Here is a 22017-nt window from a genome sequence, read left to right on the forward strand (position 1 = left end):
ACTAACAGGAGTGACGCAGATGCACACACTGGCAGTAGAAATGTCCCTCTTTATGTGTGGGAGAATCCAGGGAAAAATCAGGCCCACTGTATTACACAACAACACAGTTTGATTAGCAGAAAGAGGCTGGCAGATATGGCACTAACAGGAGTGACGCAGATAAAAACACTGGCAATAGAAATCACCCTCTTTATGTGTGGGAGAATGCAGTGAAAAATCAGGCCCTCTGTATTACACAACAACACAGTTTGATTGGCAGAAAGAGGCTGGCAGATATGGCACTAACAGGAGTGACGCAGATGCACACACTGGCAGTAGAAATGTCCCTCTTTATGTGTGGGAGAATCCAGGGAAAAATCAGGCCCACTGTATTACACAACAACACAGTTTGATTAGCAGAAAGAGGCTGGCAGATATGGCACTAACAGGAGTGACGCAGATAAAAACACTGGCAATAGAAATCACCCTCTTTATGTGTGGGAGAATGCAGTGAAAAATCAGGCCCACTGTATTACACAACAACACAGTTTGATTGGCAGAAAGAGGCTGGCAGATATGGCACTAACAGGAGTGACGCAGATGCACACACTGGCAGTAGAAATGTCCCTCTTTATGTGTGGGAGAATCCAGGGAAAAATCAGGCCCACTGTATTACACAACAACACAGTTTGATTAGCAGAAAGAGGCTGGCAGATATGGCACTAACAGGAGTGACGCAGATAAAAACACTGGCAATAGAAATCACCCTCTTTATGTGTGGGAGAATGCAGTGAAAAATCAGGCCCACTGTATTACACTACACTGTTTGATTGGCAGAAAGAGGCTGGCAGATATGGCACTAACAGGAGTGACGCAGATGCACACACTGGCAGTAGAAATGTCCCTCTTTATGTGTGGGAGAATCCAGGGAAAAATCAGGCCCACTGTATTACACAACAACACAGTTTGATTAGCAGAAAGAGGCTGGCAGATATGGCACTAACAGGAGTGACACAGATAAAAACACTGGCAATAGAAATGACCCTCTTTATGTGTGGGAGAATGCAGTGAAAAATCAGGCCCACTGTATTACACTACACTGTTTAATTTGCAGAAAGAGGCTGGCAGATATGACACTGACAGGACTGACGCAGATGCACACACTGGCAATAGAAATGTCCCTTTTTTTGTGTGGGAGAATCCAGGGAAAAATTAGGCCCACTGTATTACACAACAACACAGTTTGATTAGCAGAAAGAGGCTGGCAGATATGGCACTAACAGGAGTGACGCAGATAAAAACACTGGCAATAGAAATGTCCCTCTTTTTTTTGATATGGGAGACAAGGGATTGAATCAGGCCCACTATATCACTGTATAGTTCCTGTGGCACAAAATGACTGACAGATACCACAGACAGCACTTGCACAGATGCACAGGTTTGGCAAGATTATTCTCCCTTTATTTTAATTTTTTGGGGGGATATGTGAGACAAGTGATTTAATCTGGCCCACTGTTATACAGTAGTTTTTCTGTGGCAGAAAAAAAAAAAAAGCCACTAACAGGACTGGCACTAATGCAGATTTGCCAATCTTAATCTCCCACTTTTATTTTTTTTTCTGGGAGAATTGTGAAGAAATCAGGCCCACTGTTACACAGTAGGTTTTCTGTGGCAGAAAAACAAAGACAGATGCCACACACAGGACTGGCACTAATGCAGATTTGCCAATCTTAATCTCCCACTTTTATTTTTTTTTCTGGAAGAATTGTGAAGAAATCAGGCCCACTGTTACATAGTAGGTTTTCTGTGGCAGAAAAACAAAGACAGATGCCACACACAGGACTGGCACTAATGCAGATTTGCCAATCTTAATCTCCCACTTTTATTTTTTTTTTCTGGGAGAATTGTAAAGAAATCAGGCCCACTGCTACACAGAAGGTTTTCTGTGGCAGAAAAACAAAGACAGATGCCACACACAGGACTGGCACTAATGCAGATTTGCCAATCTTAATCTCCCACTTTTATTTATTTTTTCTTGGAGAATTGTGAATAAATCTGGGCCACTGTATTAGAGTATATTTTCTGTGGCAAAAAGTGGCTTGAAGAGATATAAAAAAAAGGGACTGTACTACAATTACTATCTCCCTACAGTTATATCAGAAAAGTATGTCAGGCAGCAATAAAAAGGACTGCTGCACACAAAAGTCAAAAGTGTGGACAAACAAACAAGATAGCTGTGCAGAAAGGAAGGAGCAACAGGATTTGTGCTTTGAAAAAAGCAGTTGGTTTGCACAGCGGCGTACACACAGCAACGCAGCTATCAGGGAGCCTTATAAGCTGCAGAGCTGTTGCACAGAAATCGAGCCTCCACTGTCCCAAAAAGAAAAGGTGGTGTTGGACAGTGGAAATCGCTACAGCACAAGTGGTTTGGGGCTTAATTTACCCTGCCTAACGCTATCCCTGCTTCTGACGAAGCGGCAGCAACCTCTCCCTATGCTCAGATCAACAGCAGTAACATGGCGGTCGGCGGGAATGCCCCTTTATAGCCCCTGTGACGCCGCAGAAAGCAAGCCAATCACTGCCATGCCCTTCTCTAAGATGGTGGGGACCAGGATCTATGTCATCACGCTGCCCACACTCTGCGTGCACCTTCATTGGCTGAGAAATGGCGCTTTAAGCGTCATAGGAAACGCGACTTTGGCGCGAAGATCGTGTACCGCATGGCCGATCCCACGCTGGGATCGGGTCGGGTTTCATGAAACCCGACTTTGCCAAAAGTCGTCGACTTATGAAAATGACCAATCCGTTTTGCTCAACCCTATTTGCAATATGTACCGGATTTTTCGGATTATAAGATTCACTTTTTTCCCCAAATTTGGGAGTAAAATGGGGTACATCTTATAATCCGAATGTAGCTTACCAAGCTGGGGTGGCTGTGGTGGAGCAGGGTCATAGGAGGCAGGGTCGCTGCTGCAGGAGGCTAGCAGCAGCAGGAGTGGGGAAATGCTGTGGGCCCCAGGCTGGGAGGAGAGGGTGTCCTGGTGCTGTCAGGCTACGGGCCTTGTAGTATCAAAAATATCAGAAGTGAGTGAAGTCCCCGCACTTCCCATTGATTTCCTAACGTTGGATTTTGGGAAAATGGCCCCTAGGGGTGGTGCATGCGCAAACTGAGATCTCAGTGCTCGCAGCTATGCCCCACTCCTGCTGCTGCTAGCATTCTGCAGCACCACCATTTTATTAAAAAAAATGTTTTCCCTATTTACCTCCCCTAAATTTGGGGTGCATCTTATGGTCTGATGAGTCTTATAGTCCACAAAATATGGTATATTACAATGCTATGCTCCTGCAAATATTGTGCACCATATAATAGTTGTTAGGTGTTGAGTTCCCACCTCTGCCCAGGGGGAATCTTGAACCATCTCCGCTGCTGTCTCCCATTCTTCTCCAGCCGCAGTGGAGCCTGCTCAGCGGAGACGTCGGTCTCAGCGTCTAGCTCAGGCTGATACTGGGCGACTGGTTGCTGCTGTCCATCCGGGCTCTGCCTTTGTAGCCAGCACTGATCAGCAGCGAGCAGTGTACACTTGTAAACATGTGTGTTTTGACATGTGAAAGTCGTTCATTAATTATCCCCTCCCTTGTGTACGACTGCTCACGTAAGGTGGATGATTGCTATCTACAGCCCGACTTAGCTATCAGCACATGACACAAAAAACATCAAATTGCTGTGATCGCCAGTGCGGCGCCGTGTGCTTTCAAAGCGCTTTCCTTACCCAAGCCTGGGTGGTTAGTGGCATCTGCCAGAGCGGCACCGCACGCACTCTCGTGCATCTAAATAATTATTATTATTTCATTCACTCTGACACCCCAGTTGCGGTGTCGAGCGCAAGAGGTCTAGATGAACTCTAATCCAGAGTCTTGGGATTGAGTTCTGTGACGCCTTGCTTGCGCTCTTTTGTGCGGTACCACGGCCCTGTGACGCAACAGGGTTCGCTGTCTTCATACAGGGTTAAGTTAACCCGTGTGTGAATCCATTTTGTACCGCCATATAGTCCGTCATTACTCAGCAGCAGGTTCCATCTCTGCACGGTGGACCCTGGGCTGCGAACGCACCTTATTCTATCTAGCTTATTATTTGGTGTGTTCTGCTAGCCCTAACAATAGAATAGTAGAATGTAGAATAGGATGATATGGAAGGAACATCCTCAAAGAAGTGAGCTGCAAGCCACACGGATAAGTAATAAAGCTCATTAATGAATGTAGCATTATCACACAGGTATAAAATAAAAGGGCAACAAGAAATAAAGCATAGCAAAAAGAAAAGCAGGAAGTGCAGCAACAGCATGAGTATACATTGGATAGCCATTATAGGTGAGTAATTCAACATGGTCTGATGCTCAGTCAGGTCCTCCATGGATGCTGGTCTTCACTTACTTGACCCATCATCCTGGACACCACTTGTGATGCCTGTGAGGCATCATAGCTTGGCCTCACACAACATTATGAGATAGCAATACCAGTGGTGTCCAGGACGCTGGGCTAAGGATGCCGTGTGTAAAAGTGATGCAGTGAAGGTCAGACTGGATACCAGAACAGGGCAGCACAAGTAAAATTGATTATCTATAATAACCTGTAAGCATAAAAAGCACTACATAAAAGTAAATACAAAGCACAAGATGCAGCACAATCCCAAAATAAGCCACAAAAAAACAGAAAAGTAGCAATACATAGTAGTTAATATATGGTCAGTTTACACTGACATGGGTATACATTAAAAACAGTATGAAATAAAATCCAGCAACAGCATGAAATGTAGAAATGCCCTCAGTGTAAATTGAATTCTCAATAGATTTGACCAATACTCATTTCTAGCAGCTACGTTGATATTACAACTGGACCAAAGCTCTACATACCTCCCCTTACCTGTTCGCACAGTAGGATCGACGCATCATGTGGGCATTATGCCACAAAGAGGATGTACAGTAGGCCTACTAGATGTAATGCCAAGGAGTCTGGTAGGTAGGAGGAGGTTGGAAGTGTTATCACTTCAAGCAATTTATATTTTGTAACAATAGCAATAGATCATAGATACTTTTAACAATATTTCACATGCATTATAGTTCCCATCTTTATGCCTTTTTTATGTTTTTATATCTGTCTATTAGACTTCCCAGTAGAATATTGTTAGCACTTTACTGTAAAACCCCCGTAGATAGCTGTTGTACGAACGATGGTTTGGCCAAATGTTTGGCAGGCAGCTATACAACCCTACTCTCTCATACATGGGAGCACTCACTCTGTTGAACACACCTGTGTTCACAATGAGAGAGCTGCTACCAGCCATCATATGTTCGTGAAGAGTAAAGGGTCACCATTACGCTTTTGGACTAGCTCGTCAATATCGTCGGGTTCAACTGGCATTATCCTCATAAGTAAGTGGGTCTTTATACTCAAGGTGCCCAATTTCAGTTGTGATTTGCCAACTATGCTTTATATGCCAAACGCAAGATCAGATCTAAAAGGTAGATAAATTTAAAACAAAACTTAAAGGGATTCTCAACCTCAAGGTTAACGGCCATTTAACTTATGTTTCTATGCTACTGTGTTTACAGTAATGTACCTTACCAGAGCAAAGAAATGTAGTACATAGTCACATGAGTACAGACACTTGCTAGCTACAGAAGTGACATTAGTATGTATGGAATGTCACCACTGCAGTCACTGATTGGCAGACAGCAATCACAGCATTGGCAAGGTGGAATTTAAGTGTGATGTATATAACATAGTGATATTTTTAGCCATTTAGGGCAAGATAGTCATAATGCTATGCCGGATTCACATGAAAAGATACTGTAAGAGTAGAAATGTAGAAATTAGTATTAGTTAGAAAATTTTTTAAGGCATTGGCACACTACCCATACTGTAAAATGGCATCTGGATGATCAAAATCCCCATTGCAGAGCACAACATTTTCATAGGAAATAATCAACATATAGTGCATGCGGTGGTTTTGAAAGTCCACAGCTTTTCCTACAATGCGCACAGCAGGTTGCTCCCTTTTTATATTGAGAAATATTGGAACAATATTGTCTTCAATGTGTGCATGCTGCACAATTTCAGGATAATCTTTTGTGAATTTCATGCAGTTTTTATATTGTTGTGCTTTGTGCTATAGTGTGACCAATTTTGTTTGGAATCAAAACACAAAATCTGTGTATTTATATATATTTTTTATGCGAAAATGTATCAGATTCAGAATCCATTAATCAACAAGGGTAAATATAACAGCTTACTAAAAGAAACCCTATTAAAAATTAATAGAAAATGTATCAGAACCTTTGTCAAGTCAAGGAAAATTGTTTCAACATTTTATTTTCCTTCAAGTATTAGTTCACTATTTCTAAAATAGAATTACTAAAAAGGTAGGCCTTTTCTTATGACTTGCTCAGAGGGATGAAAAGCATGAGTAACATTGACAAGTTCAAGAGACTTTTACATTTATTTCACTTCTTATATGTACAAGGTATCTATACTTAAAGAAATAAAAGACACCCACAGCCACTTTTGTCCAATTACCCTTTCTCTGTCATTTTCGGCTTTTGCTTCTTAATTTGTGAAATTCTACGGGGTTTATTTGTTCCAAGGAGCCTCTGATATACCATGCAATGAAATTGTGCCTGACATCGGAGAAATCTGAGCAACTGCTGGGTTTTTGTATAGGCCCAAGTTATCAGAGACTGTAAAATAATCCCAGCTTGATAACTCCATTCTTCAGAATAACATGGCATTCAATGAGAGATACAATTACACTGTTTTGTAATGCCAGGCCTCTGAAATAAACATATAAAAATATTCTAAATATCAGTCTTGTAGCATCGCCACAATTACCGTATGTTATTGTTTTGCTTTATTTGTTTGGGTCACAACATAGCAATAATTGATCAACATAGCTAGATAATTAAAGCCATATTTATGAATCTAACACATTTTTACGGCTGCCACATTGTCACATTCTTCAACCATCATTGATAGGAAACACAAGGAAGCTGAATGCTCTCAAGAAGAAGACATTGTCTTTTACTTATACCTTTTGTGACATGCGGCAGTAAGGTTAAAGAGACATTTTTAATATACCTATTAACCATGGGAATGATGACATGACACATTCGGGATCATAAAACCACCGCAATGCACCAAAGGTCTTTAACTTGTTTCCTACAGAAACTCCCTGAGATATTATATGTAACTCAGTGTATATCTCTTTACATAATATGGCCTTCGTTCGTAATAGCCTCAACTAATGCTACCTCCCAGGAATCAATGTCATATGATATTAGGTTCAAACTAACCATCATGAAAATGTATCGAGTCCTGAAAAGACATCCGTCCTTCAAAAATCATAGCAAATAAAATCATATAAATACATATGGAATAATCAGTGAAAACATCAAATACTCTGAACCGACAGCACAAGCGCGAGGAGGACAACTGTAGGCTATCTGCTTCTATATAGATTCTATTATTGTTTCTTTTACAATCACTGGTGGAATCCATGTTTCATTGTACTCCCTCCCATGAGATTTCCAGGGAAATGTAGTATATTTAGGAAAATTGCCTTGTAATAAGCACCACTTTGTTACTGCATAGATGAAGGATGTAGAAATACAAAAAAAGTAGAAATAATGTTTAAAATTTAACTCTGTGTAATGTATATAAAAAGGTAAAAATCAAACATTTTCAAATGTGCTGCAACAGTGCACAAAGAAAAGATTAATGGACAGAGAATTGTGTAAAAAGATGAAAGGCACATTTCCTCTTTTTGTCTTATGGCATTTGTTGAGGTTTTTTCCACCAAATTTTTGAAAACGGTACAGATAAATATTTTGATCATTGATAAAAAATAAATACTCTTCATTTTTGTGTTTAGATTTTTTGAGTTAAATATTACAAGTTCCACTAAAAGTACCCAAAATGAATGCAAAAGTTTCAGACAGGCTTACAATTCAAGGGGAGTGCAATATATTTGTGGTTTTTGTTTTTGAAAAGTAACAACTGGAACTAGAAACTAGAAACTAGAAATCCCAAAATGACAAACTTAAAAAAGAAACAAAGAAAAAAAAGAAGAACATATATAAAATAGATGTTAAAAATGTGCACTATAAGGCGCAAATGAAAAACAATAGAAAAATACCAAAAACCTAATGTGAATATAATAACGATTCGAGCTCTAGGATCAATTGAACTATCTTTGCATATCTATATATCTATCTATTATCTATCTACATTTATATTGGACAGCAATTATAGGCCCTGAAAGGGATCTTGGCATTGAAAACGCTCATACAGCTGAAGCAAAGTAAAAATAAATAAATAAAATCAATTCTAATAGAAAACAGAGACTGAGCATTGTGCGTCTCATAAAAATATATGAAAAAAGGTAACTAAAGGGACACATTTGATCTCTACTATAAACAGCTCACAGCTTTGAATTATACCTTACTGTACATTTTGAAGACTCTTTTTTTTAGTTCTAGTAAACTGTAGATAATGATCACTTAATATTGTCTTCTTATCAGATTTCAGTATTTAAAATTGTGAGTGTTGCAATATGAAGGATACAAGGTAATTCCAATTCTCAACTGTTAACCTCTGAATGTGCTCCAAGAATACAAGTAGAGGTTTCGGCCAACCTGTGACTGCTGATGAGTGCAGTGGTATCTCTATTATGTTACTTGAGGTCTCACACTTCATTTTTTGAATCATGTTAATGGATCAGTTTTAATAATTTATTGGCCATGTAGACTGATATTTTTCTCAGAAGGCAAGGGGAACCAGTGTTGCACAACAGCCACTTTTCTATCCTCCACTTGGATTCCCATCAGCATCAAACATGCATGGTTATGGTGGAGCTGATCTGTCAACCATGTAGCCTTGTAACTGTTTACTTGCAGGAATCTTATGATTATCTTTAGTAATAAAGCTGTGTAATATTAAATGGAACCTGACAGCTGATACATGCTGTCTGATCCACAGGCAGCATGTATGATACTCTAACTGCATGATTTCAACCATGTATGTTGGACTCTGAAACACAAGAAAAATGATTAGTCAAAAGGGTGGGTCACCAATGGCTTCATCCGGCTCACTCCCGTTGAGTGACAAGTCTCTTCCTATACGAGCACGCAAAGCGAGCAGACGAGAACAAGCCAAAGGGACTGGCCTTCCCGACCAGTCGCCCATGCAGCTTGGTCTTAGTCAGCTTTGAAAGTATGATTTTCTCTGAAATGACGCAACTTTTCAGAGTCAAACATAACTGGCTGATATCACACATCCTGTGTCTGATACATAGTGCCCGTGGATCGGCCAACATGTATCAGCTGTCAAGTTCTCATTAGGCTTACATTTAATATAATTTAAATATTCTGATAAATGCTAATTAAATAATTTATAATAATAATTTAGTTGTATGAGCTGAAGAGATTTAACTAGCTCCTGATAGCATACTGGCTTCAGACCAGTATAGGATTTGAGCACCATGGAACTATGAAGAATAACTTGACGTCATAACTATTAGTATTGTAAACTCTACATAAACCTGTGGTGACCAGGCTCCATTATCATTTCTGAGTCATTTATTGTCATCTTGTGGGCTAGTCCAGCCCTGCCTAGGAGATCATTATCGGAAGGGAATATGGTCTTCCCAGATACGGCTCCATTCTAAATGGATTTAACACATTAACAACTTATAAAATAGCTGCATTAAGCACGGAAGGAAACTTAAGCGGTGGCACATGTGAGATGTTCTGAAAACAGTTGTCTGTACTTCTCTATACCGGTGACAAAGTGTTATCAATAGGGAAACTGCTAGTTCTAGCAGTGCAATAAGGGAAATGTAAGGTGTTGAAATTGCACACTTGAAACTTTGCCATTCCTCAAATCTGCCTGCCTGGGACAGCTGCCTCATTATAGGATCGTACCCGGCTTTATCAGCAATGAGTGAATGCATTCTATTTCTGAAAGGCTGCCAATGCATATAATCATGACAGTCGCATTGCCAGCATTAAGGGTGCAGCTTTTGCCCCTTTAATGTACCCCACAATCTAATGGCACTTAATAGCTTTATTTACAATTATACATGCATTCCTTTACATACACATCAGGGCTAATGTGTACTGGTTAATGGAGCACATATTATCAGTTAATGAATAAAATTAGCCATCAATGGAATCTCCTCCTCTCGTTCCATGGTGTTCAGTGACTAAGTGGTGTGTAAATTTTCCCTTCAGCTCACCATTCTTGAAGACAAGTATCAAGTTTATTATCTGCTGAACAGAGAGCATTAAATACCTTTCTGTACATACAGTTCAGATGGATACATGGTTCTACTATGCATCAAGGAGAATGGCACGTAACATAGTAAATAAGATGCAATACAAATATTTCTACCAAGCTCATGATATGGAGTAAAATGATCTAAGCGACTAATTATACAAAACTACTGTGGGATGAGGAGTCTACGGGGCTTGGAGACTAGTGGCAGCTGTTTTTCTTGAGCAGGTCGGTGAAGTGTTGATCTGCCTGTGCCTAGGTTTCCTTTCCAGTGATCAGATGAACCGGCTAGAATTCCTGACAGTTCATGAGTAATTTCTAAGATTGTTCCTATTCCAGCTTGTTTTCTGTAGGGGTTTGTACCCAATGTTCCTGTCAATAGAAAAGTCACTTGTTTGTTCCTTCAATTTTAAAGGATATCTGTCACCCCCGAATGTCTGCACAGTATCACAGATTCAGTGGAATCACTCGAGGTTTTACAGCTTTTGCTTTCTATGTCTTTTAGAGTATTATGCTCTATGTACATGGATACATGTGTACAATACTTCGTTCTCTAGATGACTCATTTTCAAGTGGATAATCGTGAAAAAGGGCAAGATCTGTTAAAGGAACACAAGATCGCCTTAACATATACTGCGTACCATCATTATTTTGTCACTGGTGTAGCTTAAAATGCACACTTTAATATTTTACTTTACATTGCAGTTTATGAAAGTCTGGTGTATAAAAGGAGCTACAAAAATCAATCATATATATGTACAAATGTTTCAAGAACTGGAGAAGAGTAGTCATCAAAGGGGACAGGACTAACATTTTTATTCACAGGCTATTAATAATTCCAAAGAACGCTGCAATTATATGATCCTCAGCAGGAAATGAATCACATATTGCATCCATTGCATAAAAATTGCTCATACAATAGACTGATTGACTACAAGGGCCAGAATTGAATGTACATTTGACTATACTGAATGAATATTGAGAAAATGAAGTTGTATGACTTGCCGAATAAAGACTAGGACAAGGTTGCTGTTGTGTCGGAGTCAGTACTCAAAAACCTAATAGGCATGCTTGAGACTGTTGAGTTTAAGTTAGGAGGCACACGGATGATCCATGCATCATGGTCCAAAAGACAGGGATGTGTGAATCTGGCTTTAGACAATAGTACAACCACAACCAGGCCACCAAAATTCTCATAGTAAAAAATATGACATTTATGTGATAAATCTATAGACCATTTTTTATGGAAAAATTCCGAAAAAAGGTTGTTCACCTAGTTGATGCAGCTATAAAAAGCATGACATTTTATACAGAAGTGGCATTTTAACCTTTGCACACCATTTTTCTATGCAGATATAATCTACATTAAAAGCTAAATGCTAGTGATGATCAAATTGATTAGGTGCAAATCAAATTCAAGTCGAATGTTATGAAATTTGCAGATCCTGGCAAATTTGAACAATTTTCCATTCGATTAGAGCAAATTGCAAAAAATTGCCCTCAGCCTTTTCACACATTGGTAAAGGACTGCATCAGCCACAGAATGCTGTCATACCTTTAAGAAAAGTCATGCAGGGCTTCTCCATATGATTTATCATATGTTATAGCGCAGGCAATCATGAGGAACTATTATAGCCTGTATAAAAGCCTATGCAGGAAATACAGTAGCTTTTTTTATGATAGTGACAATACGGCAGAACTCACAGTTTAGCAACAGAGAACATAAATATTTAAGACAGTAATGTGTTGTATAACTTCAGAACTGAAAACAATGAGTATAATAGTCAGTGATTAAGGCCGGAGTCACATTACCGTAGACTACGGACGAGTGCTATGTGAGAAAACATCGCATAGCACTCAGCACAGTGTAATCTATGGAGCAACTCACACCACTGTTTTTTTTTCTCAGACGTATTCGACGAGAGTGTGAAATCGCAGCATGCCGCGATTGTACGCGTATACCATCCGAGACTCACCAATGCAAGCCTATGGGTGCGAGAAAAACTCGGACACCACACGGACCATTCCTCATTTCAGACCATTGAGCCATTAAATTCAATGGGGAAAATCAGTGAGAAATGTACAGCCATACCCATGTCATAAAGGATGTCATACGAGAAAATCACATCATTGCATTGCAAACGCATTACACAGGGATGACCATACGGAGAACACTTGTGCGGCTCTCGGCAGGGAGACTTGGACCATTTTTCCAAACATTAAGTGTGATACCGGCCTAAAACAGAGATTTAACATAGGAGAGTGAGATAAGAGATGTGCCAGCTGCAGTGCCAGACTCAGCGTGAATGATCAGAAATATGATGTAATTGGCATCTGTCCTGCTGCATTTTAATTACAATTACGCTAGGGGTATGGAGCATATTTGCTGTTTGATTGCGATCCAATAAGACCTCAGATTGTACTCAGACCAATGTTATTCTATGGGGCTGTGCGCAGGCTTGAGTTTGATCTAATATTCTGATCGAACCTAGCTATGCAAGTCAATGAGTGCATGGGAAACATCAGACTGCAGTCGAATGACATCTGAGTGTAGTCCGATTTTGCACACTCATAGGCTGGAAAGGATGGAGAATTTTTTTCTTCATTTTCTCCTCATCTGAGAGAATCAAACTGCACTATGCTGACACTGTCATAAAACTATAATCGGAGTTTAATCAGTGTCATTTGCATAATTGATTCAATTTTGGCAGATCAAAAAAATACCCTTGTGTGCACTTAGCCTTACACATTTTTTTCTTCATGCCTAATTCACTGGAATACAAAAGCAAGAGAGCACAATAGTTTCTCCAGAAAGAAAAAAACACTAAAATCAGCTTCAGATGATGCACTTGCTACTGTCACAATCAACTGTACTGAGTTTTTGCCTTTCTAGTTCAATAGTTTTTTGCCTTTTTTAAAGCATTTTAGTACTCTAAAAGTAGAGCACATTATGTGCACATTGTGGCGCATCACTCATTCCAGTCACAACAGAAGTTTGAGTCTTGGTTCAGCACAGACTAGTCTTCATAATCACAAATAACTAAGAGGGATAATTTTTGGACCATTTTTAAATTTGAAAGAACATGACAAGTCTGCCAGCGCAGTGCGTTGTTGAATAGGCTGGTGAGAATTACTAGATTATCATACATTTCTATGGTAAGGTCACTTTAAATGCTGTGTTTGCCTTAAAGTGGTTGAAAGTGGTTGAACAAAACTCCTAGGAGACCTTGGAGTGTTATAAACAGTTTTTCAGGGCAATCGGATTACAATCTGCGAGACATAAAAGGAATGTGTAATTACAAATAATCTATTGCTTTATTCAAGTGTTTGTATTAAATGTATTTATTTTTATAATATTGGCAATATTTTTCTTTTCCATTTCATAAAAATTAGTATTAAAATAGTCCCCCAATGGTCAGTGTAAAAATTGCAGGATTAATTATTTTGTTTTATAATCTCTTACCTCCACAATCAACTTTAATTTTTGTATTGTCATTTTTCCTCTCATTTAAATAGCAATAACTTGTTTTTGCTTGTCATAGCCATATTAGGGCTTGTTTTTGTGGCATTGGTTGTAGTTTTGAATGACACCATTCATTTTATCAAATAAAGTAAGGGAAAATGGCAAAAAAATCCAAGTAAGGAGAAATGGTGAAAAAAAACCCTGAAATTCTGCCACTGTTATTTGGGTTTCATTTTTACGGTGTTAATTGTGGAATAAAAATGAAAATGAAAAAATATTTTACAGGTCAATAGAGAGAAACAAAACATATACCTTATTTATCATTTTGGTAGCTTAAAAACATTCACAATTTTATAAAAAAAATTTGGTATGTGTCACCATTTTCTGAGACTCATAATTTTTTGATATTATCATCAATCTCAGAGTCTTGTTCACAGCAAGGCAAGCTGTCATTTTAATTTATACAACTTTAGTATGCTTTTGATAATTTTTTATTTTTTTAGTTTTATTGTGGTAACCCAAAATCATTAATTGTAATGTTTTGATTTTTTCTCTCATTATGAAATTTACAGATTGCCTTAGCTAATTTTATATGTTGATAAATAAAACTTAACAATTTTTTTTCATTTTAGTGGGTGAAAAATCCTGCAAAAAATAATCAGGGAAATGACATGCTGTAGATTTGAAAAAAAAAAAAAACATTTTCAAAGTTAAAATCTGTAAAGAAGAAATAAGTATGTGCATGAAATTTCCAAAATGCTGTTCACATTGCTGGTAGAGTAAAACACTGTGTTTCATCTGTGGTAAGGGGAAAAAAACCCCACAGCATATGAACAAGTCCTTAGTCCTTTAAGGGGACTTAAATCTGAGATCGACTAGTCACAGCAGTATAGACCAATACCCCAAGACGAATGCAGTATGCTGAAATGCATAACAGGGCTGGCTTCATTTCCTCAGGAGTGGACTTTCATGGGTATGTTTCCATTGGACCACTGAGTCTTATACAAGTGGTAAAAATTGTTGGTACCCCTCATTTAATGACAAAAAACCCAACAATGGTCACAGAAATAACTTGAATCTGACAAAAGTAATAATAAATAAAAGATCTATGTAAATGAACAAATGAAAGTCAAACATTACTTTCCAACCATGCTTCTACAGAATTAAAAAATAAAATAAAACTCATGAAATAGGCCTGGACAGAAATGATGGTACCGCTGAAAATAATGTGACAAAAGCGACATGATAAATCAAGGTGTGTCGACTAACTAGCATCACAGGTGTCTACAATCTTGGAATCAGTGAGTGAGCCTGTATATAGGGCTACAGACACTCACTGTGCTGTTTGGTGACATGATGTGTATCACACTCAACATGGACCAGAGGAAGCGAAGGAAAGAGTTGTCTCAGGAGATTAGATAGAACATTTTAGACAAACATGTTAGAGGTAAAACTTATAAGACCACCTCGAAGCAGCTTGATGTTAATGTGACTACAGTTGCACATATTACTCAGAAATTTAAGATCCATGGGACTGCCTGGACCTGGCAGCAGGAGGAAAATTGATTGATGACAAATCAAAGAGACGGATAATATGAGTGGTAACAAAAGAGTCCAGAAAAACTTCTAAATAGATTAAAGGTGAACTTCAAGCTCAAAGAACATCAGTGTCAGATCACATCATCCATCGTTGTATGAGCCAAAGTGGACTTCTTGGGAGACGACCAAGGAGGACACCATTGTTGAAAAAAATCATAAAAAAGCCAGACTGAATTTGCCAAACTAAATGTTGACAAGCCTCAAAGCTTCTGGGAGAATGTCCTATGGACAGATGAGACCAAAATGGAACTTTTTGGCAAGGCACATCAACTCTATGTTCACAGATGGAAAAATGAAGCATATCAAGAAAAGAACAGAATCCCTACTGAGAAACATGGAGGAGGCTCTTTTATGTTCTGGGGCTGCTTTGCTTAATCTAGAAAAGGGTGTTGAGAAGCTGTGCAGGGTACAAAGAAATCTCAAGACTATCAAGGGTTTCTAGAGAGAAATGTGCTGCCCAGTGTCAGAAAGCTTGGTCTCAGTCGCAGGTCATTGGTCTTGCAACAGGATAATGACCCAAAACATACAGCTAAAAACACCCAAGAATGGCTAAGAGGAAAACATTGGACTATTCTGAAGTGGCCTTCTATGAGCCCTGACCTAAATCCTATTGAGCAGCTTTGTAAAGAGCTGAAACATGCCGTCTGGAAAAGGCAACCTTCAGACACAAGACAACTGGAACAGTTTGCTCTTGAGGAGTGGGCCAAAATACCTGTAGAGAGGTGCAGAAGTCTCATTGACAGTTACAGGAATCATTTGATTGCAGTGATTGCCTCAAAAGGTTGTGCAACAAAATATTAAGGGTATCTTCATTTCTGTCCAGGCCTATTTCATGAGTTTCATTTTTTTTAATACTGTAGAAGCATGGTTGAAAAGCAATGTTTGACTTTCATTTGTTCGTTTTCATAATTTTTTTTATTTACTATTACTTTTGACAGATTCAAGTTATTTGTGTGACCATTGTGTGTTTTTCTGTCATTAAATGAGGAGAACCAACAATTTTGACCACGTGTGTATATAGATCAAGTCAGATTGTTTGAACGCAAATCAGGCCCCTTGGTGTAATGGTCAATGTCCAGTGACCAAGTACAGGTTTTTACGCAAGAGGAGTCTGTGTTTTTACCTCTTCAACACTCTGAGAGCTCTGCCTCAATTTTTTAATCCTCTGTTGTTACTGAAAAAAATTCTGATGTATGATGGACTGTTATTCATGGATGAGAAAAAAAATCTGATGTATGAGTAACCGTCTTTTGTATTTTTATATCATAAAGTAAGAAATTTTGTAGTAATATTATCAGATAAATCTACTTCTTTCTCCTCTTGGACTAATCATTCATTCTCAATTTATGGGTAAGATCTTCATTGTGAAGACAGACTTTCCCATTACTGAGATAGGAGATGAGAGTTGGTGCTTTTAAAATTCTATGGAGGGGGAGGAATGAGGAGAGATGAGGAGGAGCTAGAGGCAGACATGGACATTCTGCTGCAATTTCTCATGAAACTACTATTAGAGTTCTCCACAGAATTGAAAACTTTGAGAATAAAAGCTGAATCCAGGAGGAGAAAGAAGCACATTTCCCTAAAAAGATATATTACAAAGTTTATTATTTTCACGTGTAATACTGATTTAAAATTAAAACAGAGGTTTCTCTTCAACATTGCACAAGCTATTGACCGATGTCAAGTTAGGTGTCTAATTACACTTTTTTCTAAGATCCCAGTACTATATTATTGGGATTAAAGGGTTATTTGTTCTAAGAAGCGATATCTATACTATCTATCTATACTTTACGTTACTACCGAAACATGAAGGTGTGCAATTCACACACTACTGATTGCCTTGAACATCATGTAACCTCATGTATGCTAGGAATAATGACTGAGTTATTTGTTGAAGCCTGCAGAGATATACATACAGTGCAAAGTTATCCTTGCTTAGGCTATGGTCACATCGTAATACACTCACATCAGTAACTCAGTAGGAGCCATTGATTGTAATGATGGCGTCACTGTGTGCTCTAACACACATCATTTTAATTTCTATCCACCTATTTGACTCGGGCTTCAAGACAAGGTTGACTGCATCTTGAAGCCAACTTCAAATAAGCAGATATGACTGAAAGTGATGTCTGACAGAGCACACAGGCACTCCATCTGCATTATTACAGTCAATGTTCCCATCAGCGCAAACGCCCCAATCCTAATTTCCAGGGTTTCAGACATAAACTACAACAGACCAATCCATGAGGATAAAATGCTATGTGAATCTAGCCTTAGACTAAAAAAGGAGAACTCTGCGATGACAATTTGCAGTGGAAATTGATGGGCTGTGGAAATTTTGTGCATAATTATTTGGATTAGATTTGTTAATATTTCACTTGTCTGCTTCAGTATTTTAAAGGAGCTGTCCACTACTAGGACAAACCCTTCTTGATCAAAATGTTTGGCCCCCATAAAATAATAATGCTTATACTCACCTCTTGTCCCTGCAGCTGATCGCGGACTTCCTGTTCACATTCGATTTGTTCAAAGGCGGGGGCAGCGATGACATCTTGTGTCACAACTCCTTACAAGAGCCCCAGGTAGAGCGACTGCCGACACCGCAGGAACAGCACCGGCATGGGAGGTGAGTATATGCTTTATTATTTTATGAGGGCCAAGTGAGGGGTATGACAAGAAGTTGTCCAAGTAGTGGACAATTTCCTTAAAGTGGACTTGACCTGCACAGATCCCAAAGTAAAATCTGCAGGATTTCCATCTCAAGTGTACTTATCTTGAGATATAATGCTGTGAGGTATATTAGAGAGTTGCTTACTTTTTCCTAAGCATTTATATTTTATGTATTTATTTTACTCTATTTATTTTATATCACCATTAATTCTTCAGCGCTTAATAGACATTATCATCTCTGTCCATATTGGGGCTCACAATATAAAGTCCCTCTCAGTATCAGTATGTCTTTGGAGTGAAAGAAAGAAAACTGGGCACCCGTATAAAACCCTGCAATCACAAGAACAACATGCAAACTTCTTGCAGATATTCCCTGTGGTGGGAAGAGAGAGAGAGAGATTATTGCACCCGCTTTTTTAGGTAGTGCTGCCAAATTTTCTTTAATTAGATAAATAGATAGATAGATATGAGATAGATAGATAGATAGATAGATAGATACAGTAAAAGATATAGATAGATAGATAGATAGATAGATAGATAGATAGAATAAATGATAGATAGATAGATAGATAGATAGATAGATAGATAGATAGATAGAGTAAATGATAGATAGATAGATAGATAGATAGATAGATAGATAGATAGATAGATAGATAGATAGATAGATAGATAGATAGATATGAGAGATAGATAGATAGATAGATAGATAGATAGATAGATAGATAGATAGATAGATAGATAGAGTAAATGATAGATAGATAGATAGATAGATAGATAGATAGATAGATAGATAGATAGATAGATAGATAGAGAGATATGAGAGATAGATAGATAGATAGATAGATAGATAGATACAGTAAAAGATAGATAGATAGATAGATAGATAGATAGATAGATAGATATGAGATAGATAGATAAATAGATAGACAAAAAAACAACCAACACTCCTAATGTGAACACGAGCACGCTGCAAAACTGCATTATATAGACAAAAAAGAACACAGAAGCACATGTGCATGAATCTAGGCCATGTGATCTTGCAATCCTCCCATTGTCCTTGCAGGTGGCCGTAATCAGCTATACCTGCCCATAAATTGTAGGCTTAGCCCGAGAGTGACATGTTTTGTCCATAGTTGTAGGCTAGTGGCCCAAAAGTGGCATGCACAGTAGAGTAGGACCCATCAGAAGGAGGTCACCTTGCCATGGTTGATGGGCATACATGAATTGGCTAATTTATGCGCTAAGAAACTTCATTTTCATCTATTGCTGTAAGTTTTGGAAAAAAATGTTTTTGAAAAAATGTTTTTGCGAAGCATAATCTATATTGAATGTTTTTAATGTTTTTCTGTGTTTTCACATGGCCTAGATTCATGCACATGTGCTGCTGTGTTCCTTTTTGTCTAGATAGATATATATGAGATAAATAAATAGGAGATAGAGATAGATAGATAGATAGATAGATAGATAGATAGATAGATAGATAGATAGATATGGGATAGATAGATAGATAGATAGATAGATATGGGATAGATAAATATTAGATAGATATTAGATAGATATACAGTATATTAGATAGGTAGATAGATGATAGATAGATAGATAGATAGATAGATAGATAGATAGATAGATAGATAGATTTTGATTGATAGACAAATACTGATAGACAGATACTCTGCAGACCATCGGTAATAGACCACTTTAAACAACAAAATACTTGATAGATACTTAGAGCAAATTTTTAATAGATTGATAGAGGGATATCCCTAATTAATAGTTAGATTTTTGACAAACTGATTTTGGTGGTCTAGACAGGTAAATGGACTGACACATTTTTGATGGATAGACAGATACTGACACTAACAAACTTTGCAGACCACCCAGAATACACCACTTTACCAAAAATGACTCATGTAATAAAATCCCACCTGTCAACATAGTTTTGTTTTTGGCATAGTCGTTTACCTCTTTTTTTAACAGCCACAAAACCGGCCAGTTTCAATTTGGTGAGGTTAGTGCAATATTTTAGAAGACGGCACAAGATTATATCCCTAGAAATGATTGTATAAAATAAGGAAGCTTCTTTTCCCTATGGCAGCGCATTGTGCGCGGCTTTATGTCTCAGCTCAGTATACGCTGTGTGGCTTGTGATTGTTGGACCCTTTGGCTGTGAGTCAGGAAGTTTTAGTAGTATCAGATGGAATGGCTACATGTGCAGGGCTGTTCCAGATTCTGTGCCATCACATAATGCTCTGATTAGCTGCGTCTCGGAGCCTCGCACTGCTCATCACCCTGCGCTCTGCCAGCCTCATTAACCTTTTCAACATTACACTATATCTGTGAGATCGCTCTTAGGTTGCTAATTGAAAAAGAGCAGCATCGCCTGTTCTGTCATCGTAAAAGTTCTGTAGACTTGGTAGTCTAAGACATGAGCCGAAGAGTTAAATCAATGCGGAAAGGCCAATGTGTTGGCTGTTGCAGCACATCAATAAATAGTGATTAGCACGTGAAGAGGATGGGAAAATAGCCAAACATTTGGAAAATGTGACGTTGAGGAGAAACCCATTGGGAGGAAATGATCAACTGGATTTTCTCTTGGGACAAGATGAAAGAAGTAGAAAACCATTAGCATCGCTTGTAATCCTTGAAAATTCTATGGGTTTTACGTGTCTAAATATGAACTATGATTAATATTGCCACAAGTACTAGTGCCAGAGTCAGACTGTCAGATCTGAGAATGCCAGTCATAGAAAAGTTAGTAACTTCAAAGTTTCCGATAAGTCGTTTTCTATGGGATTTCAGGTAAACCTTCTGTGTTATCTCTAATCAAATAATTATCACCAAAAAGAAAAGATTCTGTCCCATGATAAAGCTTCAATATATTGGTCTTAGAGATGAGTTTGTAACAGGCACAATACATTACAATCTGTTATTAATAGTTTTACATAGAATTCCAGGTAATTAATTCCTAAATGAATTACTTCACAGTGCACCACAATTCATAAATATATAGACAGCTTATATGATTCATTTATTATTTATCATACCCTGATACATACACATATATTTTCCTATACAGATGTGTATAGCAGGGGAAGTTACAGGTAATGATGTGTGACAGATTCAGGTAATCCAGTTATTTGGGGATTATTCTGATGACATCTCATGCACTTCCTATCCCAGACCTGCCACTAATCATTGCTGTGCCCAAGTACATCTGATGTGAACTTGAGACACATCAAGATCAATAGATAAGATGACAGCAGGCTTTGTATCTGCTCCTTGTACCACTGCTCTGGGTTAACACTTTCTGTGTCTAACAGGCATCGCCAATCATTTAGCTGTGCCAAATGCATTACTCCACACTTCTCCAGCCTGATCACCAATTAAACCCTCACTTCTGGGCCTCTCTAATTACACCAGGGGCAAACTTCAGCCTGACATTAATGAACACAGCACATGCATGCATGTAAAAGCAGGGATGTCATAGATGACTTGTTAATGCACAGCCATTCTGGACTGCTTCCTACTACATGATAATGTATCACAGCCATGATCTGGAGAAACTTTACAGAGACACATGATAAAGAGCCACATACCACCCTGCTAATAGGATCTTACCTTTCATGTGTATGAATAAAATCCCACAGTCAAAATGCTACAAAGCTGCAAGTGCTGAACTTAACTGGATTCAGACTCCCAAAGAGTGGGAGAGGGTAGAATGAGCTGTGTCCTTATTAGTCTCACAGTGTGATCCTCCCCCTCAGTCAGCAGACAGGACGGCCACCAACACCGATAACCAGCACATATACTGCCATCTCCCCTTATACCATGGGTACAGTGTGCAGATAGCTCTGTGCAGGCCTGCCTGTCTACAGCAGGTGTTAAAGGGACAAAAATCCCACAGTCAGTTCAGCTGCAGCCTGTTGCTCTCTGCTATCAGCCATTTCAGACCTTGGAGAGAATTGGATTCCTGACAAGGA

At 38.5% G+C, this 22017-nt stretch overlaps 1 protein-coding gene across 2 annotated transcripts in view; it reads right to left on the minus strand.

Annotated features, from left to right (window-relative positions):
* The window catches only part of COL19A1 (collagen type XIX alpha 1 chain), a 1614879-nt gene extending 1593098 nt beyond the window's left edge, over window positions 1–21781 (minus strand). For both annotated transcript variants that reach the window (XM_077289962.1, XM_077289964.1), the window contains exon 1: window positions 21656–21781. The gene's annotated coding sequence lies outside the window, so the exon portion shown is untranslated. The remainder of the gene's footprint in view (window positions 1–21655) is intronic.
* Between the last annotated feature and the right edge of the window lie 236 nt (window positions 21782–22017).

Source organism: Ranitomeya variabilis, chromosome 2 (assembly GCF_051348905.1).
Source record: "Ranitomeya variabilis isolate aRanVar5 chromosome 2, aRanVar5.hap1, whole genome shotgun sequence".
Lineage (NCBI taxonomy): Eukaryota > Metazoa > Chordata > Amphibia > Anura > Dendrobatidae > Ranitomeya > Ranitomeya variabilis.